The following is a 7,648-nucleotide window of genomic DNA, read 5'->3' on the forward strand; positions in this document are numbered from 1 at the left end:
GAATTCACCCCCTGGACTTGAAGCCATGCTTAAAGAATTTATTAGTACACAAACTGCTTTTAACAAATCTGTTGAAGAAAAGCTTGGGAAAATTGATATACTTGCTTCTAAAGTCGATAGTCTTGCTGCTGATGTTGATCTTTTGAAATCAAAAGTTTTGCCTAATGAGAATCATCATAATAAAATTACTACTACAGCAAATGCCATTCAAGTTAGAATTAATGAGAATATAAGATTAATGGCTGAACTGCGTGCTAGGTGGGATAGAGAAGAAAATGAAAAACTAGCTAAAGAAAAGAATATAGCTAAAGTTTGGACTATTACCACCACTAGTAATGCTAATGCTACACATGTTGCTGCACCTCCCACTAATACTAATAAAAGAATTGGTGTTAGCAATGTTTCCACTTCTAATGCAAAGCGCGAAAATCTGCCTGAAACTGCTAAAACTGCTGAAACTGCCTGTGATAAAGCTGCTGAAATTTTTTCCAACATTGGGGATGATGATCCCATTGCTTTAGATTATAATGGTTTGAATTTTGATGATTGCCACATCTCTGAAGTTATAAAGTTCTTGCAAAAACTTGCTAAAAGTCCTAATGCTAGTGCTATAAATTTGGCTTTTACACATCATATTACAAATGCTCTTATAAAAGCTAGAGAAGAGAAACTAGAGCGTGAAGCCTCTATTCCTAAAAAGGTAGAGGATGGTTGGGAGCCCATCATTAAGATGAAGATTAAAGATTTTGATTGTAATGCTTTATGTGATCTTGGTGCAAGTATTTCTGTTATGCCTAAGAAAATTTATAATATGTTTGACTTGCCACCGCTGAAAAATTGTTATTTGGATGTTAATCTTGCTGATCATTCTACAAAGAAACCTTTGGGGAAAGTTGATAATGTTCGCATTACCGTTAACAATAACCTTGTTCCCGTTGATTTTGTTGTCTTGGATATTGAATGCAATGCATCTTGTCCCATTATATTGGGAAGACCTTTTCTTGAACTGTTGGTGCTGTTATTGATATGAAGGAAGGTAATATAAAATATCAATTTCCTCTCAAGAAAGGTATGGAACACTTCCCTAGAAAGAGAATGAAGGTACCTTTTGACTCTATTATGAGAACAAATTATGATGTTGACACTTCGTCTCTTGATAATACTTGATACACACTTTCTGCGCCTAGCTGAAAGGCGTTAAAGAAAAGCGCTTATGGGAGACAACCCATGTTTTTACCTACAGTACTTTGTTTTTATTTTGTGTCTTGGAAGTTGTTTACTACTGTAGCAACCTCTCCTTATCTTAGTTTTGTGTTTTGTTGTGCCAAGTTAAGCCGTTGATAGAAAAGTAAGTACTAGATTTGGATTACTGCACAGTTCCAGATTTCTTTGCTGTCACGAATCTGGGTCCACCTCCCTGTAGGTAGCTCAGAAAATTAAGCCAATTTACGTGCATGATCCTCAGATATGTACGCAACTTTCATTCAATTTGGGAATTTTCATTTGAGCAAGTCTGGTGCCATTTTAAAATTCGTCAATACGAACTGTTCTGTTTTGACAGATTCTGCCTTTTATTTCGCATTGCCTCTTTCGCTATGTTGGATGAATTTCTTTGATCCACTAATGTCCAGTAGCATTATGCAATGTCCAGAAGTGTTAAGAATGATTGTGTCACCTCTGAATATGTCAATTTATATTGTGCACTAACCCTCTAATGAGTTGTTTCGAGTTTGGTGTGGAGGAAGTTTTCAAGGATCAAGAGAGGAGTATGATGCAACATGATCAAGGAGAGTGAAAGCTCTAAGCTTGGGGATGCACCCGGTGGTTCACCCCTGCATATATCAAGAAGACTCAAGCGTCTAAGCTTGGGGATGCCCAAGGCATCCCCTTCTTCATCGACAACATTATCAGGTTCCTCCCCTGAAACTATATTTTTATTCCATCACATCTTATGTGCTTTTTCTTGGAGCGTCGGTTTGTTTTTGTTTTTTGTTTTGTTTGAATAAAATGGATCCTAGCATTCACTTTATGGGAGAGAGACACGCTCCGCTGTAGCATATGGACAAGTATGTCCTTGGTTTCTACTCATAGTATTCATGGCGAAGTTTCTCCTTCGTTAAATTGTTATATGGTTGGAATTGGAAAATGATACATGTAGTAATTGCTATAAATGTCTTGGGTAATGTGATACTTGGCAATTGTTGTGCTCATGATTAAGCTCTTGCATCATATGCTTTGCACCCATTAATGAAGAAATACATAGAGCATGCTAAAATTTGGTTTGCATATTTGGTTTCTCTAAGGTCTAGATAATTTCTAGTTTTGAGTTTGAACAACAAGGAAGACGGTGTAGAGTCTTATAATGTTTTCAATATGTCTTTTATGTGAGTTTTGCTGCACCGGTTCATCCTTGTGTTTGTTTCAAATAAGCCTTGCTAGCCTAAACCTTGTATCGAGAGGGAATACTTCTCATGCATCCAAAATACTTGAGCCAACCACTATGCCATTTGTGTCCACCATACCTACCTATACTACATGGTATTTTTCCGCAATTCCAAAGTAAATTGCTTGAGTGCTACCTTTAAAATTCCATCATTCACCTTTGCAATATATAGCTCATGGGACAAATAGCTTAAAAACTATTGTGGTATTGAATATGTAATTATGCACTTTATCTCTTATTAAGTTGCTTGTTGTGCGATAACCATGTTCACTGGGGACGCCATCAACTATTCATTGTTGAATTTCATGTGAGTTGCTATGCATGTCCGTCTTGTCTGAAGTAAGAGAGATCTACCACCATATGGTTAAGCATGCATATGTTAGAGAAGTACATTGGCCGCTAACTAAAGCCATGATCCATGGTGGAAGTTTCAGTTTTGGACAACAATCCTCAAATCTCAAATGAGAAAATTATTAATTGTTGGTATATGCTTATGCATAAAAGAGGAGTCCATTATCTGTTGTCTATGTTGTCCCGGTATGGATGTCTAAGTTGAAGAATAATCAATAGCGAGAAATCCAATGCGAGCTTTCTCCTTAGACCTTTGTACAGGCGGCATAGAGGTACCCCTTTGTGACACTTGGTAAAAACAATGCATTGTGATGACCAGGTAGTCCAAGCTAATTAGGACAAGGTGCGGGCACTATTAGTACACTATGCATGAGGCTTGCAACTTATAAGATATAATTTACATGATGCATATGCTTTATTACTACCGTTGACAAAATTGTTTCATGTTTTCAAAATCAAAGCTCTAGCACAAATATAGCAATCGATGCTTTTCCTCTATGGAGGACTATTCTTTTACTTTCAATGTTGAGTCAGTTCACCTATTTCTCTCCACCTCAAGAAGCAAACACTTGTGTGAACTGTGCATTGATTCCTACATACTTGCTTATTGCACTTATTATATTACTCTATGTTGACAATATCCATGAGATATACATGTTACAAGTTGAAAGCAACCGCTGAAACTTAATCTTCTTTTGTGTTGCTTCAATATCTCTACTTTGAATTATTGCTTTATGAGTTAACTCTTATGCAAGACTTATTGATGCTTGTCTTGAAGTGCTATTCATGAAAAGTCTTTGCTATATGATTCACTTGTTTACTCATGTCATATACATTGTTTCGATCGCTGCATTCACTACATATGCTTTACAAATAGTATGATCAAGATTATGATGGCATGTCACTCCCGAAATTATCTGTGTTATCGTTTTACCTGCTCGGGACGAGCAGAACTAAGCTTGGGGATGCTGATACGTCTCCGACGTATCGATAATTTCTTATGTTCCATGCCACATTATTGATGTTATCTACATGTTTTATGCACACTTTATGTCATATTCGTGCATTTTCTGGAACTAACCTATTAACAAGATGCCGAAGTGCCGATTCTTTGTTTTCTGCTGTTTTTGGTTTCAGAAATCCTAGTAAGGAAATATTCTCGGAATTGGACGAAATCAAAGCCCAGGGGCCTATTTTCTCACGAAGCTTCCAGAAGTCCGAAGGAGAGACGAAGAGGGGCCACGGAGGGGCCACACCATAGGGCGGCGCGGCCCCCCCCTTGGCCGCGCCGGCCTGTAGTGTGGGGCCCCGTGCCGCCTCTTGACCTGCCCTTCCGCCTATAAAAAGTCTCCGTGACGAAACCCCCGATCGAGAGCCACGATACGGAAAACCTTCCAGAGACGCCGCCGCCGCCGATCCCATCTCGGGGGATCCAGAGATCGCCTCCGGCACCCTGCCGGAGAGGGGAATCATCCCCGGAGGACTCTACGCCGCCATGGTCGCCTCCGGTGTGATGTGTGAGTAGTCTACCCCTGGACTATGGGTCCATAGCAGTAGCTAGATGGTTGTCTTCTCCCCATTGTGCTATCATTGTCGGATCTTGTGAGCTGCCTAACATGATCAAGATCATCTATCTGTAATTCTATATGTTGCGTTTGTTGGGATCCGATGAATAGAGAATACTTGTTATGTTGATTATCAAAGTTATGCTATGTGTTGTTTATGATCTTGCATGCTCTCCGTTACTAGTAGATGCTCTGGCCAAGTAGATGCTTGTAACTCCAAGAGGGAGTACTTATGCTCGATAGTGGGTTCATGCCTGCATTGACACAGGACGATGTGAGAAAGTTCTAAGGTTGTGTTGTGCTGTTGCCACTAGGGATAAAACATTAGTGCTATGTTCAAGGATGTAGTCACTAGTTACATTACGCACCATACTTAATGCAATTGTCTGTTGTTAGCAACTTAATACTGGAGGGGGTTCGGATGATAACCTGAAGGTGGACTTTTTAGGCATAGATGCAGTTGGATGACGGTCTATGTACTTTGTCGTAATGCCCAATTAAATCTCACTATACTCATCATGATATGTATGTGCATGGTCATGCTCTCTTTATTTGTCAATTGCCCAACTGTAATTTGTTCACCCAACATGCTGTTCGTCTTATGGGAGAGACACCTCTAGTGAACTGTGGACCCCGGTCCAATTCTCTTTACTGAAATACAATCTACTGCAATACTGTTCTACTGTTTTCTGCAAACAATCATCTTCCACACAATACGGGTAACTCTTTGTTACAGCAAGCCGGTGAGATTGACAACCTCACTGTTTCGTTGGGGCAAAGTACTTTGGTTGTGTTGTGCAGGTTCCACGTTGGCGCCGGAATCCCTGGTGTTGCACCGCACTACATCCCGCCGCCATCAACCTTCAACGTGCTTCTTGGCTCCTCCTGGTTCGATAAACCTTGGTTTCTTTCTGAGGGAAAACTTGCTGCTGTGCGCATCATACCTTCCTCTTGGGGTTGCCCAACGAACGTGTGAAATACACGCCATCACACATCTCCTATAAACATTAGGGATAAAGATTATGATTTTTCTCTTGATCTATCTCATATAGCTATTGTTGAGAAAACACCCTTTTGTGGTACTGAAAAAGAAAGTGCTGTTGAACACATGACTGAGCTATCTACTCTTAGTAGCTTGTTTTCTGATGATGTTAAGATGCGTACTTACTTTGTTGCTAAAATATTTCCATTCTCATTAAAGGATGACGCTAAAACTTGGTATAATAATTTGCCACCTAATTCTATTAAAAGTCCGAAAGAATTGCTTGATGTTTTCTTCCGCAAATACTTTCCTGCTAGTGCTCAACATATTGCTTTGCAGAGAATTTATAATTTTAATCAGGGAGATGAAGAGAAATTGCCTGAGGCTTGGTCGAGATTCTGCTCTCTTATTAGAGCTCGACCTGAGCATGATTTGGAAAAGCATGATTTACTTGATATATTTTATAGTGGACTAACCATTGAGTCTAGGGCATACCTGGATAGTTGTGCTGGTTGTGTTTTCAGGAAAAGAACTCCAGGGCAATGACTGAAGAATTATTGGCTAAAATAAGCCGGAATCATGATGATTGGACTACGCCTGAACCGACTCCAACTCCAATATTGAAGAAGCGGGGTTTAATTAAATTGAATGATGAAGATATGAGGGAAGCCAAGAAGTCTCTCAAGGAGAAAGGTATTAAATCTGAAGATGTGAAGAATCTACCTCCTATTGAAGATATATGTGAGATAATTCCCCCTTCATCCATGATTGAGGTAAACTCCCTTCAACGCTTTACTAGGGAAGATATTCCGTATTCGAAACCTCCTGCACAATGCTTAGATGAGTTTGATAATTATATTGTTAAGCAAGAAAATTTTAATATGAGAGTAGAGAATCATTTAATGGAAAATTCTCAAGCTATTAGTGAATTGCATGATATTGTGGAGAGAACCTCCAATGATGTTAAGATGCTTGTTAAACATTTTCAAATGATTCAAACTCAAATTGATCAACTCACTAAAGTGCAAAATGACTTGTTAGGGAATAATTCTAAAGAGAAACATGCTTATGAAGTAACAACTAGAGGTGGTGTCTCTACCCAGGATCCTCTATATCCTGAAGGGCATCCCAAAAGAGTTGAACAAGATTCTCAACGCATTGAACCGAGTGCTCATTCTAGGAAGAAAAAGAAGAAGAAACATAAAAATGTTGTAGAATCCTCTGAACCTGTTAATGATCCTAATAGTATTTCTATTTCTGATGCTGAAACTGAAAGTGGTAATGAACATGATAATGATAATGATAATGATAAGAATGATACTCCTGATAAAGAAGAGGTTGAAGAAGAACCTGAAAAGCATGCTAAAAATAAAAAGTACACTAAAGAAGATTTTATTGCTGAGAAACATGGTAATGAAAGAGAACCTTGGGTGCAAAAGCAAATGCCTTTTCCTGCTAAGAAATTAAAATCAAAGGAAGAAGAACACTATAATAAATTTTGCGATTGGATGAAACATTTATTCTTGCAAATCCCTTTGACTGATGCTATTAAATTGCCACCTTATTCAAAGTATATGAAAGATATTGTTACTAACAAAAGGAAAATCCCCAATGAGGAAATTTCCACTATGCTTGCTAATTACTCTTTCAATGGCAAAATTCCAAAGAAGTTGGGCGACCCAGGTATACCTACTATTCCTTGTTCTATTAAGAATAATTATGTTAAAACTGCTCTATGTGACTTGGGAGCCGGTGTTAGTGTTATGCCTTTTTCTCTTTATAAGAGACTTTACTTAGATAAGTTGATACCTACTGATATATCTTTGCAAATGGCTGATAAATCTACTGCTATTCCTGTTGGTATATGTGAGAATGTTCCTGTTCAAGTTACTACTAACCGCTTAATATTAACTGATTTTGTTGTGTTGGAAATGCTCGAAGATGATAATATGTCTATTATTCTTGGGAGACCTTTTCTTAACACCGCAGGGGCTGTTATTGATTGCAATAAAGGAAAGGTTACTTTCAATGTTGATGATAGGGAGCATACCGTTTATTTTCCTAAGAAGATTGAGAAAGCGTTTGGAGTTAATACTATTTCTAATGTGAGAACTATCAAAGTGGGAACTATTGATTGTCCTATATATGAGCCTAAGGAAGAATATCAAATTCTCGTGATTGGATCCATATCAATACAATTCAAGGTAACATGATTGATTTGAGGTTTATTTCTTCTTATGCTATGTAAAATTTATTTGGTGACAAGACTTGATCAACCTTGTTAACGGATACTTTTTATATGCATAG

This window comes from Lolium perenne, chromosome 6 (genome assembly GCF_019359855.2).
Source record: "Lolium perenne isolate Kyuss_39 chromosome 6, Kyuss_2.0, whole genome shotgun sequence".
Lineage (NCBI taxonomy): Eukaryota > Viridiplantae > Streptophyta > Magnoliopsida > Poales > Poaceae > Lolium > Lolium perenne.